General features: G+C 39.1%; 1 protein-coding gene across 5 annotated transcripts in view; it reads right to left on the reverse strand.

Annotated features, from left to right (window-relative positions):
* Positions 1-14079, reverse strand: part of LOC128704441 (high affinity cationic amino acid transporter 1) — an 89308-nt gene extending 75229 nt beyond the window's left edge. For 3 of the 5 annotated variants that reach the window (XM_070102965.1, XM_070102964.1, XM_070102960.1), the window contains exon 1: positions 13957-14079. The gene's annotated coding sequence lies outside the window, so the exon portion shown is untranslated. Of the gene's footprint in view, positions 1-13788; positions 13935-13956 lie in introns of those variants that run through there. The other 2 variants (XM_070102962.1, XM_070102961.1) reach the window with 2 other exon arrangements.
* Between the last annotated feature and the right edge of the window lie 7190 nt (positions 14080-21269).

The following is a 21269-nucleotide window of genomic DNA, read 5'->3' on the forward strand; positions in this document are numbered from 1 at the left end:
GTTACGCCACACAGTGGCTTCATCAGTCCATACAAAGGAGAATCTTGAAGAACAGGAGGAGAATGAGGTAATCAGTCCCTCAACCTTGAGTCGATGTGGTCAGTCCACATCGGCTCAAGAGTTGCACATGTGTCTAATTTATCAACATGTCGGTTCTCTGAACCATTCATCTACAAACCTGTCAGACACTGCAACTTCTTGGGATCTTAATACTTGGGAATTCTTCGCTTGCCTAATTCTTGGGCACGACCTACTTCAACATTGAACAAATGTTACACGACCTATGACTGCTGCACCTCTCCTGCCAACGGTTTATAAGCTCCTTCTCAGCACGTATGCCGTATTCTATTCAAGATTGATGGACTGACCACATCGACTCAAGGTTGAGGGACTGATTACCTCATTCTCCTCCTGTTCTTCAAGATTCTCCTTTGTATGGACTGATGAAGCCACTGTGTGGCGAAACGTTTCCTCAATAAAGATACCCAAGAGTTGCACATGTGTCTAATTTATCAACATAAAAAAACTGCCCATGCAACTATTTCAACTACCCTGTAAGGTGTGCAGAATTTGGTAATTGGGCCAATTTTGACACAAAAATAAAAAAATACCAATTTAATAATGAAGTCCAAAATAAACAATGTAGACATTCCTGACAATAAAACAACATTTTCTCTGTTCATTAATCATGTCTCCAGGTCTCTCCTATATTAAACTTGCCTTCCATTTTGAATAATTAGTCACCAAAAAAACAGAAGATATATTCTAGTTCTCAGGTAATAAAATATAACCAGGAATGATTGATCATGGTTCATGGTGTCCCAATACTTGAATCAGACCTACTGAAAACCCATAGAACAGACTGGGGAATGTAGGGGGGCAGGGTCTTACCTGTCCTCAGGAATATAATAAAAATAAAATATGTCCACTACATTGAGCTCAATTTCAAGCTACTTCCTGACTTGAAACCAAACAAAATCATTGTTTCAGTATAGTATGTCTTTCACTCTATCAAATGATACTGACAATCAATAAAAACCATCCTAGAAAACACCTCGAATTTGTTATTTTAAGACATATACTGTGCATGGTTAGAGTTTTGTTTTCCTCATCATACACCATGTAGGGTGGGATTTTTTTTATACTGTGCACACTCAGTGCATACTCATTCTCTCAAATCTAGGCCAAAATTTATCACTCACAGCTTATCTAAATGAGGTGAGCTCGTGGTGTAGAACTACGTGAGAGCACCCTAGCCTCTACAATGTAGTTCTTCATAATGGCCACTGAAAGGATTAAAGTGGCAAAAGCAGTAGCAGCAACAGACAGCAGCAAAATAAATGGTAGCAGCAGCAGTAACAACAGAAACTGAAGCAATGGCAGATGCAGCAACAGAAATAGCAGCAGATACACTGCAAGTGAGAGTAGAACCAACAGTCGCACTAACAAATGCAGGAAGAGCAGGAATGATGAGGAAGAGTGAGCTTTATAGTACAGTGCTGCACTATAAACAGTCCACTACCAAGATCTTCACTGCTACAAACTCCCCAAACAGTTGCACTTCAATTTAACCAAAAAGATTATTCCTACCCATTCAACTTAAGGCACCTAAAATGGAGGAATATAGCAAATAATATTGTTGCAGTAATAACACCAGGAGGCAGCTCTGATGAAAACTCACACTCACATGAGCTTTTAAATCTCTGCACAAAATTCAATTTAAACCAGCAAATAATAGAGCCTACTAGAATGGAGAATACACTAGACCTCATCTTCACTAACAATGATGATCTGATAAGAAATGTCACCATATCAAAAACAATATACTCAGATCACAACATAATTGAGGTTCAGACATGTATGCGCAGAGCCCCAGACCGACAAAATGAGATTAGTCACGAGGGAGCATTCACCAAATTCAACTTCAATAACAAAAACATAAAGTGGGACCAAGTAAACCAAGTCCTAACCGATATAAGCTGGGAAGATATACTAAGCAACACAGACCCCAACTTATGCCTAGAACAGATTAACTTGGTGGCACTCGATGTATGCACAAGACTTATTCCTCTAAGAAAAAGGAGGAGTAGATGTAAAATAGAAAGAGACAGGCGCTCTCTTTACAGGCGACGGAAAAGAATAACAGAGCGGCTAAAAGAGGTCAATCTATCTGAAATGCGTAGGGAGACACTGGTCAGAGAAATAGCAAACATCGAACTTAAGCTAAAGGAATCTTACAGGAGTCAGGAATCGCGGGAAGAACTAAAAGCCATAAATGAAATCGAAAGAAACCCAAAGTATTTCTTCTCCTATGCCAAATCAAAGTCAAGAACAACGTCCAGTATTGGGCCCTTACTTAAACAAGATGGGTCCTACACAGATGACAGCAAGGAAATGAGTGAGCTACTCAAGTCCCAATATGACTCAGTTTTTAGCAAGCCACTAACCAGACTGAGAGTCGAAGATCAAAATGAATTTTTTATGAGAGAGCCACAGAATTTGGTTAACACAAGCCTATCTGATGTTATCCTGATGCCAAATGACTTCGAACAGGCGATAAATGACATGCCCATGCACTCTGCCCCAGGGCCAGACTCATGGAACTCCGTGTTCATCAAGAACTGCAAGAAGCCCCTATCACGAGCCTTTATCATCCTATGGAGAGGGAGCATGGACACGGGGGTCGTCCCACAGTTACTAAAAACAACAGACATAGCCCCACTCCACAAAGGGGGCAGTAAAGCAACAGCAAAGAACTACAGACTGATAGCACTAACATCCCATATCATAAAAATCTTTGAAAGAGTCCTAAGAAGCAAGATCACCACCCATCTAGAAACCCATCAGTTACACAACCCAGGGCAACATGGGTTTAGAACAGGTCACTCCTGTCTCTCTCAACTATTGGATCACTACGACAAGGTCCTAGATGCACCAGAAGACAAAAAGAATGCAGATGTAATATATACAGACTTTGCAAAAGCCTTCGACAAGTGTGACCATGGCGTAATAGCGCACAAAATGCGTGCTAAAGGAATAACAGGAAAAGTCGGTCAATGGATCTATAATTTCCTCACTAACAGAACACAGAGAGTAGTCGTCAACAGAGTAAAGTCCGAGGCAGGCACGGTGAAAAGCTCTGTTCCACAAGGCACAGTACTCGCTCCCATCTTGTTCCTCATCCTCATATCTGACATAGACAAGGATGTCAGCCACAGCACCGTGTCTTCCTTTGCAGATGACACCCGAATCTGCATGACAGTGTCTTCCATTGCAGACACTGCAAGGCTCCAGGCGGACATCAACCAAATCTTTCAGTGGGCTGCAGAAAACAATATGAAGTTCAATGATGAGAAATTTCAATTACTCAGATATGGTAAACACGAGGAAATTAAATCTTCATCAGAGTACAAAACAAATTCTGGCCACAAAATAGAGCGAAACACCAACGTCAAAGACCTGGGAGTGATCATGTCGGAGGATCTCACCTTCAAGGACCATAACATTGTATCGATCGCATCTGCTAGAAAAATGACAGGATGGATAATGAGAACCTTCAAAATGAGGGATGCGTTGGTTTGCGTGCAGCCAGCAGTAACAGCCTGGTTGATCAGGCTCTGATCCACCAGGAGGCCTGGTCACAGACCAGGCCGCGGGGGCGTTGACCCCCGGAACTCTCTCCAGGTAAACTCCAGGTAATTACCTGGAAGTTCTTCCCAGCCAGGTGGAGTAATTGCATGATATGTTGCATTACTGATGCTCCTTGCATTATCTCTTACTTTGAGAGTAATGTGCCTGTGGTGTGCTTACTGCACAGAGGTTCAAGTCTCTACCACTTCTTACACAGAGTGGCCCACTTGAGTTTAGCATTTCAAATATAATAATAATAAAGTACATAATATGATGAGTATGATGCAGCAGCAGCATCTGTTGCTGTTGGAAGAGGAGGAAAGAAGAAGAAACCAGAAGAAAAAGAAATAAAAGACAACAACGACAATGGCAAAGAGATGGCAGTGGTACTGGCAGTAGCATCCATTATTATTAATCTTTCCCCAGTCAATCCACAAAGTCTGATTATGTAAAAGGGGAGTCAATGTAATGAACTGTACTGCAACCACAAACCAACCACAAGCTACCTTGGATTACATAATAATGTTTCCTAATGATCTTATCAAAGCAACTGATAACACTGCATCCAGCAACTAATTTTACCCAACCATTAACCATAAACTTAGCCTTAACACCAATATGCTCCACAATCTGTACCAATATAGAGTTCTGAATTAATCTTAGTCTGCCCGAAATGCCTAGTCATGCTAGGTGTGATAGTGGCCCTCTCTGTAATTAGTTTTATATAGTATGTAAACCACACAATATCCTATAATATGTAAACTCCACATTGTAATCTTTATAGAAAATAAACTTGATTTGATTTGATTTGATCTGATGAGATAAGAGAACACTTAGATCAAATCTCAAACACCAGCAGATTTATTTTGATTTTCTACAAGCGCTTCGTTGAATTCTACACCAAAGACTATTCTGTAAATATTAAAATATTGGAGAAACAAAAGGCAAAGTTTCAAATGATAAGATATTTCTGTTTAAAAGACAATGAAAACAGTGAATCAGCAATATAAGAAGAGAAGAGAAAGTATATATCACCAATGGGTGGTTCCACAAGGATAAGCTTGTGGCCTCATGCTGTTTTTAACCCTTTCGGGGTTTCGGACGTACTAGTACGTCTTACGCGCAGTGGTTTTTGACGTACTAGTACGCATAAATTCTAGTGCCGTCAAATCTAGTGAGAGAAAGCTGGTAGGCCTACATATGAAAGAATGGGTCTATGTGGTCAGTGTGCGCAGTATAAAAAAAAAATCCTGCAGCACACAGTGCGTAATGAGAAAAAAAAATTTGACCGTGTTTTTGGATTAAAACAGCAACTTTGCACTGTATTTTCGTATGGTATTTATTGTTGTATTCTAGTTTTCCTGGTCTCCTTTTATAGAATGGAAGACATATTACAGAAATTGAGATGATTCTGACTGATTTTACAATGAAAAGTACCTTGAAATTGAGCTCCAAGTTGTAGAAATGTTCGATTTTTACCAAAGATCAAAAGTAAACAAATCATGCTAAGTGTCCAATACACGTCAACTGGTGAGTCTAATATTCTTTTACAAGTGCGCTGATATTATTTATACCATTTCTACACTAATGCAGTAGTCTGCATAACAGTAAATCTTCTATTTTTCTGTGAGAATAAAAATTCAAAGTAGAAAGAAAAAGAATGTAAGAGGGGCTTGGGAATGTGACTAATGAACAGAGGAAATGTTATTTTAGTGCCAGGAATGTCTTTCTTGTTTATTCTGGACTCTATTCGGAAATTGGCATCTTTTGAAATTTGTGTGAAATTGGCAAAATTGCTAAAATCTGACCACTGTGTTGGATAGTTGAAATCATTCGATAGAAAAAAATGGAGTTCTAGCGAAATAGTTATGGTTTTTGTCGACTAGTGCACTAGAATTGGCTGAAAATAGGGCTCAAAGTGGGCAAAATCGCCGATGCATAAACACTGTCAAGACCGCTAACTTCGTGAGAGCATATTTCCGTAAGTTTTACATCAAATTTCATATTTTTGGTGTCATTATGATCGGGAAAAGATTCTCTATCTTTTCATTAGACAAAATATTTTTTTTTTTTTTTTAAATTTGGCCGACCCTGAGAACAAGTCTCTGAGAGGACCTGCTGACCCCCAAAGGGTTAATTTGTATACAGTAATCCATTTTGCCAAGAATAATAAATAATAAATGTACTGCATATTAAATTCAAAATTCAAATATGTATTTCTACATGATACATTCTTTGTACAGCAATGGGTGACACTTGAAAATGCATGCAGGAAGCCTGTGGTTATGCAGAGCATGTCAGACAAGCTTAAGCCTAACTTAAGACAACAAGGCAACAGACATTATACATATGTATATAAGGACATTAAGATATGACAATAACACTGAATCAATGAATATGTAACATATATGTACAGTGGACCCCCGGTTAACGATATTTTTTCACTCCAGAAGTATGTTCAGGTGCCAGTACTGACCGAATTTATTCCCATAAGGAATATTGTGAAGTAGATTAGTCCATTTCAGACCCCCAAACATACACGTACAAACGCACTTACATAAATACACTTACATAATTGGTCGCATTCGGAGGTAATCGTTATGCGGGGGTCCACTGTATATGTAAGTATATAAAGCATATCACTGTAAAGAACAAAAAGGTACAATACTGTGACTGGAACAATACTACACAAATAACCTGCATATAGGAGAAAGGGGAAAGCTTACGACAATGTTTCGGTCCAACATGGACTATTTACAAAGTCAAACTAACAGAAAAGAGTGAGGTTGCCAGTTCTTATAGGCAAGCATGAAAGGGACAGTAACAAGAGAGGGAGAAGAGGAATTAGCGGCAGGTAGGTAATAGAAGTAGTAACAGAAGTAATAGTGGGCGTGGAAAGTAGGGAGAGTACATCTGGGGGCAAAAGAGAGAAAAAAGGGGGAGTGAAGGGTGAAGGGAGGCAAAAGTAAAGGTAGTAGCAATAGTAGGAGAATGGAGGGGGAGAGGACTGGGGTCAGTCTAAGAACAAAATGGAGCACTGCAGGTAAGCTAAGGGTCTGCAAGGGCAAAAATGGGTGGAGGGGGGGGGGGGGAAGGAACGAGTGACTAACAGTCAGTTTTTAGACTGACCCCACTTCTGATCACAGACTGGGCCACGGGGGCATTGACCCCTGGAACTCTCTCCAGGTATACTTCTACCTAGTCCTCTCCCCCCTATTCCTCTACTATTGCTACTACCTTTACTTTTGTCTCCCTTCACCCTCCCCTTTTTTCTCTTTTGTCACTACTTTCCCTACTTTCCACCTCTTCTCCCTCTCTTGTTACTGTCCCTTTCTCACTTACCTATATAACCTGGCTTCCTCAATCTTTTCTGTTAGAGTGACTGTAAATGGTCATTAGTATAATTGTGTGTGATGCAAAAATAAAAAGTACCTGTACTGGAGGGCCCCACTTTACAGTGCTTCACTTTACGGCATTTTGCTAGTGCAGAGATTTTCAATTGCATATATTCATTCTTCATTTATTCATACCTCCTACAATAAATGTATTCACTACTCACTATAAGCTAAGGATGAAAATATTATAAGTAATGTGTGTACCGTATATGCATTTTCTAGGCCTGGCTCTATTGCTCACTTAACCCGTAAACGGTCCAAACGTATACATGTACGTATATACGTTTTTTCAACATTTGAAAGTATGTAAAAAAAGTAGATCTTTTTGTTTTTTTACATTTGATATGACAATACTTTTTTTTTTGTTATATTTGAAAATATGTAAAAAAAACGTAGATCTACTTTTGTAGCACTACACATGTGAACGTAGATCTGCTTGGACCATTTACAGGTTAATATATGACAGTGTAAGGCATGTAATCAGACTTTCATATGCATCTGAAAATGAAAAAAAACTACACTTCACTTTACAGTGATTTTTGCTTTACAACAGTAGCCTGGAACCTAACCTGCTGTATAAGCAGGGCTCTCCTGTATATAAATTTCTAAATTAAACAAGTTGAGCAATAGATGGATCATGGAATTTAACTGGGATAAGTTTCACATAAAGGAAATGGAAAACAAGTGAAACAAAATCAGGCCAACATGAAGACAACAGATTGTGCAAGAAAATTATGGAAACCATTAGGCAAAGAGATCCATCTGGGAGTAATTGTAGGCAAATAAATTTGAATTGGTAGCAAAAATGGAGCAGAAACACTCATATGCTATACAGTAACAACAAATGTCAAAATAACCTTTTCATAAATGGTGAAAATAAAATAAAAATCTACATATAAATATATCTTCATTTCTAGACTGGAATTTCAAAAAAGGTAGTTCGTGTTACAATAAGTGAAACTTCAAAAATTATATGGTAATCAAAACTTTGACCTCTGCTCCTGTAACAACAAATACGGTACTTGACTGCAAGTGGACACACATTAAAATACTCACTAAAGTGATATATTACTGAAGCTGCGAGTTAATTAACTTTTTCATTTAAAATAACACATTCACATTAACTTCATGTGATGTTGCAGGAACTCAATTAGCAGTGATCAATTTAAGGATGATAATATTTGGTGGAAGACTGAGATGATTAGTTGTCCAGGAGGTATTATACTGTTTAAAGTTTTGCAATAAGAAGATTGTTAGTGTTCACTCTTTCATGAACATTAGGATATCAAACTACTTACAGCTAGCCTTCCACTTTCGCAAGCTTCAAATATTGCGAATGCCCAGCCACCCAATTATATTTACCAAACAAATGTGGGAAAAAAGTATGGGAAAACGCTTCCCGCCACGTCCCTATTACCCTCTACATTTAAAGCCTACTACACACGAAGGTCAATGCAAAGGCTCCACGTTGTGTTGGATGCAGATCCAGATCCGAGTGTCACTCAATACCGAAAGAAATTTACCATTGCTGACTGCCTCTCAATAGTGCATAAGAGTGTCAAGGATTTGCACCCTCAGACAGTGAAGGGCTGTTTGAGGGCTTTGTGGCCAGTGTGTGTGATTTTGTTGGATTTGGTTCTCAGGACGAGATTAACAAAGCCGTGAGGAAGACTGTGGAGTTAGTAAGGCTAGTTGGTGGTGAAGGGTTCGAGGACATGCAGGAGAATGAGGTGAGAGAACCGGTTGAAGAACATGCACTGGGTCTAAATGATGTAGAATTGTTGGAGATTGTGCAGGTAGAGTGTGAGGATGAAGAAGAGGAGAGTGTTGCTGAGGCCAATCAACCTCAAGCCCTCACCCTTGAAAAACTAGAGCAAGCAATGAGAATGATAGCACAGCTCAAACAATTTTTTTACGACATAGACCCATCGATGTTGAGGGCTTTGAAGGTGATGAGCAACACTGCTAGGAGCATAATTCCCTACAAAACTCTGTTTGTAGATACGAAGAGGAAACGGTCTCAGTTGCCCATCACAATGTTCTTCACAAGAAAGCCTGCCACTACCCCTGCTGCTACCCCTACAGCCTCACCTGAACCTCAACCCGTGGCAGAATCTGACTCCGTTGCTAACTCTGACTCTAGCGATGTTGGCAGTGACACTGGCAGTTAGAATCCACACACTAGAGTCATCATGCCATGCAGTTACACTCCATATAATCACTTCCATTCAACTGTCATCAGTAACTGCATGGCTGTCATCACCATCATCATCGTCACTGTCACAAGTCGTCAGAGTTTGTCTGCCTAACCTTACGAGTGGTGAGTGTTTTGTTTGTTAATTATTTGTTATTAAACCATAATATGTATATACAATATTTTACGATGTTTTTGTGTGGTTTCTGATTGTTCGTGGTTCAACAGGTTAAGGAAGCAGTATTGTTAGGCTAAGTAAATACTACTATTATATTTCCCTACAATATATTTGCACAACAAAACATTCACGAATGCTACAGTACAGTATGTATTATTATATTTCCCCGACATCATATCTGCACACCAAACATTCATGAATTTTCAAGATTCGTGAGGTTCTTGATCCCTTAACCCTTGCGGATGTGGAGGGCCTCCTGTATATCGTACATTTGTAACCTTCACTTAACTATGTACCTCTTGATTCAATTTCTATAACCTGTCATGTTTAATTTCAATCACTGGAACTTCAGGTTAGAATCACACACGCACCCACATTTACGTATGTACGTACATACATGTGTGTGGGGGGGAGGGAGGGTCTGGCTGGCTAGACACCAAGTTCAACAATGATCAAGTGTTCAAGAAAGCTTGTATGGGATAGGATAAAAGGAATCAAGTCAGGTACATCAGAGATATTAAATGCTAAAGGTGTGGCAATAGTCAAACAAGTAAGCATGGAAAGAAAAACAAAGGTACTATATGAATGCTCTAGTTTGATAACTCTGTAGATGAGAATAATATTAGGATATAAAAATGGGCTACTATTATTATTTATGCACTTTTATGCTGGAAGAATGCAGGAGAGATTTTTGAAAGTGGAAAGTGAATATTTAGTTTTTTGAACAAAGTGAGAGAACAATAAAGTGGCTTCACTGAAGGTAGTAATGTACTGTATCTTATCTTTTTATGAATTCATATGTGGTTATCATGTCTCCTCTTTCCTTTCTATCATCCAAGAAGAGGGAGTATGTGTAAGAAATTAATGTTTTAATCACATACTGATTAACTGGACCTTCAAGTACCAATCAAGATATGATAACAATATACTTCAACAATTTACAACACAATTCGGTAAAAGAAATAAGTGAATAATGGGTTGGATCACATCTTGATGTATGTATCTGGCTCTCAAAGAAAGAAACCAATAATCTTTCATTAAAGAGGCAGAACTCCCTTAGAGCAAACACTGAAGAAATGCCACAGAAAAAAAATGCAAATTATGCATGCCAACATATTCAAACTTCATCATAATTCAAAGTTCTTGTAATGCCCATTACAGGACTTAGAAAAGCAAGAATAAAATGTTAAGATAAATATCCTTGAGAGATTGCAACATCTGTTATCTTATGATGATTTTTTTTTTTTGCTACAATGTCATGGTGGAAAACAGGAAAAAATATATTGTTGCACTACATAATAAGCAATGATAATTTTTGTATATTACTGTATTTGAAAGGTTTTAATGTTCTGAATAAAAGCAACATAGATTAATTCATGTATGCCTAACTAAACTGGAAAAATTTCTACTCTGTCACTTTCATGACCAGCAAGTTTATAACTGCCTGTATTCCTTAGGCCTATGAAAAAATAAACCCTCTTAGTTATCTCAGAATAAACCTTATCATTGAAGAGATAGAATAATCTAAAGTCAAGTACTTTTAACTGAGGCAAAATTTCCTCTTATCATCGGTTGTCTTATCATACAAGATTGGTAGAGAATCAAAACAATTCTCAAAACTTTTCTGTCATATTTAACCTCTGATCGAATCTGATCTATTAAAAAACAAACAAAAAAAAAAAAGGCTAGTAAAACTAAGATAATGGTGTACAAGGACACAAGACAGATCACTCCTCAGGACAGCAATGTAAATACATTATGTACTGTATTATTAAAAAGGTATGATTACCCTATATATGTACTACTAAATTTACAGACCCAATAAGAATACCCACAATGTTATGGTGTGTATCAGGCTTTGCTAAAAAGCACTGCTTGCCTAACAAATTAAATGTTCAATTCATGTTTTGATATATTACTACTGTTCTACACACTGGCAACACTACCAATAAAATTACTACAATACTGCATAAGAATTTACTGTACATACAGAACTGTATCTGAAAGTAAATGATATGATGACACTGACATTATGTAGCTGAAGACACAGTTTAGGGCACTTAATATGGGAAATGCTTTGCCATGAATGACTTCTTCGACCCTAATACAGAGATAGCTAAGAAACTAAATCAATCAAAAATAAATAAATAAAATATATACAGTGGACCCTCGAATTTCATAATCCCTTTTCTGTGTGTAAAACTATAGTTATCCTCAATAAAATGTATTTTTTGTTTATATTTCCCATAAGAAAAAATGTAAATCCAATTAATCCATTCCAGACACCCAAAAACATTAACAAAAAATACATTTTATGGAGAATAACAATAGTTTTACATTCAGAAAAGGGATTTTATATATATATATATAATATATATATATATATATATATATATATATATATATATATATATTTATATATATATTTATATATATATATATATATATATATATATATATATATATATATATATATACACATACATACCTGGAGAGGGTTTCAGGGGTCAATGCCCCCATGGCTCGGTCTGAGACCAGGCCTCGTAGTAGATCAGGGTCTGATTAACCAGGCTGTTACTGCTGGCTGCATGCAAACTGATGTACAAACCACAGTCTAGCTGGTCTGGTAATGACTTCAGGTGCCTGTCCAGTGCCTTCTTGAAATCAGCCAGGGATCTATTGGTAATCCCCCTTATGTATGCTGGGAGGCAGTTGAACAGCCTTGGGCCCCAGACACTTACTGTGTTGTCTCTCAGTGTACTCATGGCACCCCTGCTTTTCACTGGAAGAATGTTGCATCTCTTGCCGAGTCTTTTGCATTCATAAGGAGTGATTTTCACGCATAAGTTTGGTACTAATCCCTCTAGGATTTTCCAAGTGTATATTATCATGTATCTCTCTCGCCTGCATTCCAGGGAATACAAATCAAGGGACTTCAACTGTTCCCAGTAATTTAGGTGCCTTATCGTACTTGTGTGCCGTGAAAGGTCTTTGTACACTCTCCAGGTCAGCAATTTCACCTGCCTTGAAGGGAGCAGTTAGTGTACAGCAGTATTCCAGCCTAGAGAGAACGAGGGATTTGAAAAGAATCATCATGGGATTGGCGTCCCTAGTTTTGAAGGTTCTTATTATCCATCCTATCATTTTCCTAGCAGATGCAGTAGATACATCGTTGTGGTCTTTGAAGGCAAGATCCTCTCACATCACTCCCAGGTCCTTCACATTACTTTTCAACTGTATTGTATGGTTAGAATTTGTTGTATGCTTAGAATTTATTGTATACCTTGATACAGTTTTAATTTCCTCAAGTTCTCCATATCTGCATGTGCAGTGAATTAAACTAAGATCTTGAAGTACCGATCATCCACACATCAGATAACCTGTATGTAACAAGTACCGATCATCCACAGGTTAGATGATCTATAACAAGTACCGATCATCCACAGGTTAGATGATCTATAACGAGTACCGATCATCCACACGTTGGATGATCTATAACAAGTACCGATCATCCACACTTCAGAAGATCTATAACGAGCACCAATCATCCACACGTTAGATGATCTATAACAAGTACTGATCATCCACACGTTGGATGATCTACAACGAGCACCGATCATCCACGTTACATGATCTATAACAAGTACTGATCATCCACACGTTAGATGATCTATAACAAGTACTGATCATCCACACGTTAGATGATCTACAACGATCACCGATCATCCACACGTTAGATGATCTATAACGAGCACCGATCATCCACACGTTAGATGATCTATAACAAGTACTGATCATCCACACGTTAGATGATCTACAACGAGCACTGATCATCCACACGTTAGATGATCTATAACAAGTACTGATCATCCACACGTTAGATGATCTATAACAAGTACTGATCATCCACACGTTAGATGATCTATAACAAGTACTGATCATCCACACGTTAGATGATCTATAACAAGTACTGATCATCCACACGTTAGATGATCTATAACAAGTACTGATCATCCACACGTTAGATGATCTATAACAAGTACTGATCATCCACACGTTAGATGATCTATAACAAGTACTGATCATCCACACGTTGGATGATCTACAACGAGCACCGATCATCCACACGTTACATGATCTATAACAAGTACTGATTAGTAAGTAAGTATACACAAATACAGTTACATAGAATTATCATACATAGCAGCATGTGTAGAGAACCTAGGATAACCCAAAAAAGTCAGACAGAGTGACTTATTTCCATTGGGGTCCTTTTATTTCCATTGGGGTCCTGATCATCCACACGTTAGATGATCTATAACAAGTACTGATCATCCACACATTAGATGATCTATAACAAGTACTGATGATCCACACATCAGATAACCTACAAGAAGTACTGATCATCCACACGTCAGATAAGTAATGACAGATGAACAGAACAGCAGCTGGTACTGTCCAGTTGTCACTGCCTGGGGAGACGGAAACTATCAGCCACTGGCCACACACTCCTGGTCATAATGCCACCATCACTGCCAATATAACTTGTTTCTACTCACCAGTTAAGAGAAGAGTACCAGGGTAGCAGGTAGAGGTGCCTACAGCACCAGGTACTATCAACAAGTGCCATGGTAGCGAGGTACACGTTGCTTCTCATACAACACTGATAAACTACTCAAACTATCATAAAAAACCCAAATGTTTTCCTCTTCCAGGGAGGACTAATGTTACATATTACAAGAGAGATCGAGAGATATAAGCTTTGTTTTTACAAGTACATGTATAAGGTATACAGGTCATAATGTGTATACTGCCCCTCAGTATCTAGTGGTATATTATACCAAGTTATTGACGTGTTAGATAACATCAATGACATAATATTATCTAGAAAGCCCCTTGAAGTTACATGGTAGAGGTACACATAAGGACAATTGTCATACCTATTAACATATGTGTAAATTACCTAGGCTAGCCCCAAAAAAGTAATAATTACTGAAGGCTAAACACACTCAAAGGTGTGCATATACCCTTCAATATCTAATGTTAGATTAGGTAAATATCTAGTTTAGGGGCTGGTGTGAGTTGATCAGTAACTGAGTCTTTAAAATGTCCAATATTTTATGAAATGGTAAGAGCCGTAACGTAACCTAGGTCAACCCAACCTAATATAACCTAACGAAACATTACCTTAACCAACCAGTGGTAGATATGGGAATTCTTTGTTTCTGCTTAAGATGGAAATAAAGTACCATTATGGAAAATTTTCTAGGCTGTTTACCTGTATGTACCTCAACATTATATACATACCAGTAATCTCATTGGGAGACAATCATATTGTTTACCGTAGTCACCCCGTGTAGACATGTGAGAAAACTTAACCACCCCTGGTCGCACCAAGTGGTCCCCTCGACCTCACAATCTTATCCATATCTATCCGAGACCAGTATGGATTGGGTAGCACCCACAAGTACGGTGCTACTAATTAATTGTGGACTGTATAGATTATATTAGTTTAACTGAATGAAGGGGGGGGGGGGGTAGGACACACCTGGATACATCCGTCAAGGAAAACATTTGTACATAATCCCACTACTTACCAGATGTTCTCTGGTGGTCACTTGATGTAGCTGGATCACTCGTAACCTATCTAATTATAACATACCACTACTGGCCAGTCTAAGGTTGCTATAACTAGAAGGGTTACTTAACTGTGGGTGATTGATATTCCTCATTTCTTGATTCACCATCTCATTTTCGATGTCCTGCTACACCGACACGATTCTCATTCCAGCAGGACGAGGTATCCGCTGGTTTGTCCTGCTTTAGACGTCGTGACTCAAGGAGTTTCCCTTTCCTCGTCTCGTTAACAACGAGGTCTAACGTGTTCACTCGGAGCAAACGACTTATTTCACTTCACATATTCTCTTAACTTAGCGTTATTATCATTAATTACATTACAATTCACAAGCCGATTTAACGTCTCATAACTATTATACAAACTAGAGGTCACTCCATTAAGATCTGAGACCGATGAGTGCTGATTAATCCAAGGGTAATTTTCCCCAGGACACAGTCCATTGTGACGCGTCAGTCACCCGCTCTTTATCACATTTTTACCACTCTATTACTGTGGTCCCGTAAATCCCGTTCCCTCACTCTCCACCAGGAACAATTACGACACTTCTTATTATGAGATGAGGCCTATATTAATCCTTAGGCCACCGTGAACGTCAATTTCGTGGTTCCATGTTTTCTCAGCTTCCTCACCACCATTCAAAACCATACGCGCCTCCCCCTCCCGCACATCCGCGCATGCGCAAAGGGAACTCTTGGTTCTACTCTTATTTTCAAATACATTTTTGACCCATATAGACACATTAAACACCTATTAGGCACTATAGTTTCGGAAAATTAAAAAATTTTCCACACTGCGGCCGGGCGGAGGTCGTTGCTAGACGACTTACATAATGTGGAGTACAATTTTTTCCATCTTCACTGGCCACCCATATTTATTGAACTCTCAAAATGGACTAATTGGTGTTCCATTCTCTCAGGGGCATAAGCCTATGCTCCCTGGATTAAGTTATTGGGCATACTGGAATTTTGAGACTTTACCAATAACAAGTCTCTCAGTATCCCAAGTCAGCCCCAGCACATTACTGCATATAGGCACCAACTCCATGGCCATCTATATTTATGGATCCCTCAAAATGGACTAATTGGTGTTCCATTCTCTCAGGGGCATAAGCCTATGCTCCCTGGATTAAGTTATTGGGCATACTGGAATTTTGAGACTTTACCAATAACAAGTCTCTCAGTATCCCAAGTCAGCCCCAGCACATTACTGCATATAGGCACCAACTCCATGGCCATCTATATTTATGGATCCCTCAAAATGGACTAATTAGTGTTCCATTCTCTCAGGGGCATAAGCCTATGCTCCCTGGATTAATTTATTGGACATACTGGAATTTTGAGACTTTAACAATAACAAGTCTCTCAGTATCCCAAGTCAGTCCCAGCACATTTCTTCATTATTTCATTAACCCCTTCACATATCCTCATTAGTTCCTCTTCAGTTGACGTCACACCCGGAAATTGTCCACATAAGATTATTTACCCAATTACTTCGCTCAGTGGACCGCCTGTGCATTTAAGGTGTGCATTTATCGTCGCCTGAAGTAAGAACAATTTATTATTTAACTGCTTATTAATTATATCATTATAAGCAGTCAACAATTTTGGTGTCTTGCTCAGTTCGCAGAGCTGGGCCCTTTAACTGTCCATACGCCATCCTATAATTAGTAGGTAATTCTGGACGGTCAAGCTTCCACGGAAGTCGCACCCAGTAATGTCCAGATTCACATTTAACATCCTTCAGGTATTGTTCCTGAGTAAAGGAATCATTTGGACTTTCCTCATTTACATTAATCCCTATGCTGTCCAGCTCCCACAAATTAGACTGGTTCAACATCATTCTCGATAGAAGAATACTTGTACTGGGTTGACCTTTCATGAGTAAGACACCGTGACCGTATTCACTACTTCCTCTAGTCATTATTACTAGGCGGTAGTCTGCCATATATTACATGGCCCGTACCAGTGTTGAGGAGAGTGACGCCGTATGGTTTTGGATTTATGCCCTTTATCCTGAATTTTTACATCCAACACCGTCAAGGCTACCTCAGCTAGGCCATCATTATTGCCATTAGCTGCAACCTTTACATCAGTCACTGTAGTGTCAGGGTTATTAACATTATCATTATTGTCACCATTATTATAAGAATCACATACAACCCTGCACATAACTGTATGGTGCTTTCCCTTGTTGCATTGATAGCAACTGTTCAATTTGGTATGACAATCCTTTACATTATGATTGTCTAGACATCTGATAAATCTGTCAAGTTCTTTCATTCTTTCCACTTTAATGTCCCATGAATTACAGGCATTACAATTTTTAGTGAAATGAGTACCCTGGCAGAAGAGGCAGTCTCTCTTTTCCTTGCCTGACCTCTTATTAACCGGGTTACACTTACCGAGGTACTTATTCCTCTTACCTTGATGTGAGGAACCACTATTACTGATTCCTGACTTGATATGTGCCTATTTAACTCTTAACTATGATTATTACCACTGGGATTAATTTTCCCTTTTGAGACTTGACAGATACTTCAGAGTCATTATGTGTTATATCCTTAGAACTGTTTGGCTGACTGGTCTGCAATTGAACAATTAATTCCTGCCGACCTAGTCTGATTTCCTCCAGACCGTACTATGGAGGTTTTGGCAAACACACCCTTTGCATTAATAGGTTGATCAACTGCCTGGCTTACACCCTTTAATTTATTCAAAGCCTTACTTTTACAAGACAGTTTTTCTTCCAATTCGTAATGTTGATTAATTAAAACATTCATTTCCATTCTATCTGCACAATTCTCTAGCAGATCTCTTTCACAGTCTTTAAACCACAATTTGTACCAATCAAATCTACTCTCTAAAGCATCTAAATATAACTTTAATTCATTAGGGTTCACGGTTCTTTGATTCACTAAATCAAATGCCTTCGTCACATGGCTTTTAATAGCCTGTAATGATGCTTTCATTACTCTAAAATTCACGGACTTGTCAGCCACATTAACTCCATTAGATCCAGTCATGGTTAGAGAATTATTAATCACTGATTATACAACTTAAGTAGGCGCCTTATAAGAGTAATTCTTGCACTTTACTCTTGTATAAATCCTAGCCACACATGTGCTAGCAATTAATTGGGCTAATTGTCATCCATCACACAATCGATTAAACTTGTGCACCCTACACCCACTTCCTTCAATCAGTCACTTAATTATTAAGTAATTAATTCAATTAATTTTTTCACTGATTGCATCCGTTTTCGAAGGACCAACGGGCAGATATGGAAAATTTTCTAGGCTGTTTACCTGTATGTACCTCAACATTATATACATACCAGTAATCTCATTGGGAGACAATCATATTGTTTACCGTAGTCACCCCGTGTAGACATGTGAGAAAACTTAACCACCCCTGGTCGCACCAAGTGGTCCCCTCGACCTCACAATCTTATCCATATCTATCCGAGACCAGTATGGATTGGGTAGCACCCACAAGTACGGTGCTACTAATTAATTGTGGACTGTATAGATTATATTAGTTTAACTGAATGAAGGGGGGGGGGTAGGACACACCTGGATACATCCGTCAAGGAAAACATTTGTACATAATCCCACTACTTACCAGATGTTCTCTGGTGGTCACTTGATGTAGCTGGATCACTCGTAACCTATCTAATTATAACATACCACTACTGGCCAGTCTAAGGTTGCTATAACTAGAAGGGTTACTTAACTGTGGGTGATTGATATTCCTCATTTCTTGATTCACCATCTCATTTTCGATGTCCTGCTACACCGACACGATTCTCATTCCAGCAGGACGAGGTATCCGCTGGTTTGTCCTGCTTTAGACGTCGTGACTCAAGGAGTTTCCCTTTCCTCGTCTCGTTAACAACGAGGTCTAACGTGTTCACTCGGAGCAAACGACTTATTTCACTTCACATATTCTCTTAACTTAGCGTTATTATCATTAATTACATTACAATTCACAAGCCGATTTAACGTCTCATAACTATTATACAAACTAGAGGTCACTCCATTAAGATCTGAGACCGATGAGTGCTGATTAATCCAAGGGTAATTTTCCCCAGGACACAGTCCATTGTGACGCGTCAGTCACCCGCTCTTTATCACATTTTTACCACTCTATTACTGTGGTCCCGTAAATCCCGTTCCCTCACTCTCCACCAGGAACAATTACGACACTTCTTATTATGAGATGAGGCCTATATTAATCCTTAGGCCACCGTGAACGTCAATTTCGTGGTTCCATGTTTTCTCAGCTTCCTCACCACCATTCAAAACCATACGCGCCTCCCCCTCCCGCACATCCGCGCATGCGCAAAGGGAACTCTTGGTTCTACTCTTATTTTCAAATACATTTTTGACCCATATAGACACATTAAACACCTATTAGGCACTATAGTTTCGGAAAATTAAAAAATTTTCCACAACCATATTGAAAATAAGAACCCCACTGGAAATAAAGGACCCCAATGGAAATAAAAGATCCCAATGGAAATAAAAGACCCCAATGGAAATTTAAAGGACCCCAATGGAAGTAAGTCTCTGACTTTTTTGGGGTTATCTTCTATGTATGATAATCTGTGTAACTGTATTTGTGCATACCTGAATAAATTTACTTGCCAACTAGGTTATTAACACAATGAAACTATCATAATGAACACCGTGAACAAAAATACAACGGTGTCTCGTGGCTCGGTTAGTAGTGCACTCGCCTCACTAACTGTCCATGGTTCAATCACCGGCACGAGTGGAAACATTGGGCATGTTTCCTGACACCTACTGTTCCTGGTCACTAGCAGTAAGTAGGTACCTGGGCAAGTTGATTATTGTGGGTTGCATCCTGGAAGACAAGATTAAAGTACCCCAATGGAAATAAGACGGATAGTCCTCGATGACGCACTTTCTTGGTTATCCAGAACGGCTAACAAACTTTATCTTATCTTATACCCGTAATTATTCCGGTGGCAACCCGGGCACGTGAGGAACGTGACGGTAAGCTGTCCAATATACAAAAAGAGTTAGAAACAGAAATACAAATAGCTAGAGCTTCATTTAAGGTTATTAATATAATATTCAAGAGGTTGCTAGTAGACTTGCAGTAAATCAACCATTCAAATCATTATGAAGCTGTGTGTAGTCTGTGGTCAGTCAAACAAACGGGCTACCACATGGATAAATTGTCATTTTTGTGGAAATTGGTGTCACGCTCCTTGTGCAGATATCCCAGAACTAGCTACAAGCAGTATTAAAACAGAGAAGTGTTTTTGGGTATGCCCAAATGAGGAAAATCTGTGGACTAAAATCACAAGGGTATTAAAAGAGGATAACATCAAAGCTGCTTTCATAGAAAACCTGGAAGCTTTCTACAACAGATGGGAACATAAAAAGTCCGGGCTGAATGGTACTGCCCTTGATACTGGCCATGTAGTCACAAACTGTAAGGCTGGAGGTGATGTCCTGGTAGTCAGTAAATGTAGGGCTGATAGTGCTGTCCTGGGAGACAGTAATGGTGAAGCTGGAGGTGCTGTCCTGGGAGACAGTAATGGTGAAGCTGGAGATACTGTCCTGGGAGACAGTAATGGTGAAGCTGGAGGTGCTGTCCTGGGAGACAGAAATGGTGAAGCTGGAGATACTGTCCTGGTAGACAGTAATGGTGAAGCTGGAGATTTTGTCCAGGTAGTCGGGAATTATACGCAGGAAGGAATACATATAAATGACCTCATAGAGGACAGGAGCCATAGTAGGGAAACAAGTGTAGTCAAAGATAAGATAAAACCAATATTGCAAACCAGAAATACCGCAGGAAATAGCAAACAAGAGGACTCCAATAGCAATAGTGAGGATAAATTACCAAAAACAACTGGTGGGAGCTCCATTGTTGGTGCTAAGGAGGATAGGAATAAGACAGGGAAACATGCACCAACAGGGAATACAGTCACAGAAACCCAAGGCAAACGGAAACCAAGCCTGTGCACATACTATGCACTTGGTATCTGCTGGCATGGGAAATCTGGAAAAACAGATGGGACATGCAACTATGACCACCCTAGAAAATGTCATGCCCATATGACAACAGGAAAATGCAAACTCCCTTCCTGTAAGCTTTTTCACCCTGAAATGTGTACCTCTTCAGTACAGGAAAGACTGTGCTATAACTTAAATTGCCAGGCATACCATCTAAAGGGGACAAAAAGATACAAAACATCCAG

The sequence above is a fragment of the Cherax quadricarinatus genome, chromosome 84 (genome assembly GCF_038502225.1).
Source record: "Cherax quadricarinatus isolate ZL_2023a chromosome 84, ASM3850222v1, whole genome shotgun sequence".
Classification (NCBI taxonomy): Eukaryota; Metazoa; Arthropoda; class Malacostraca; order Decapoda; family Parastacidae; genus Cherax; species Cherax quadricarinatus.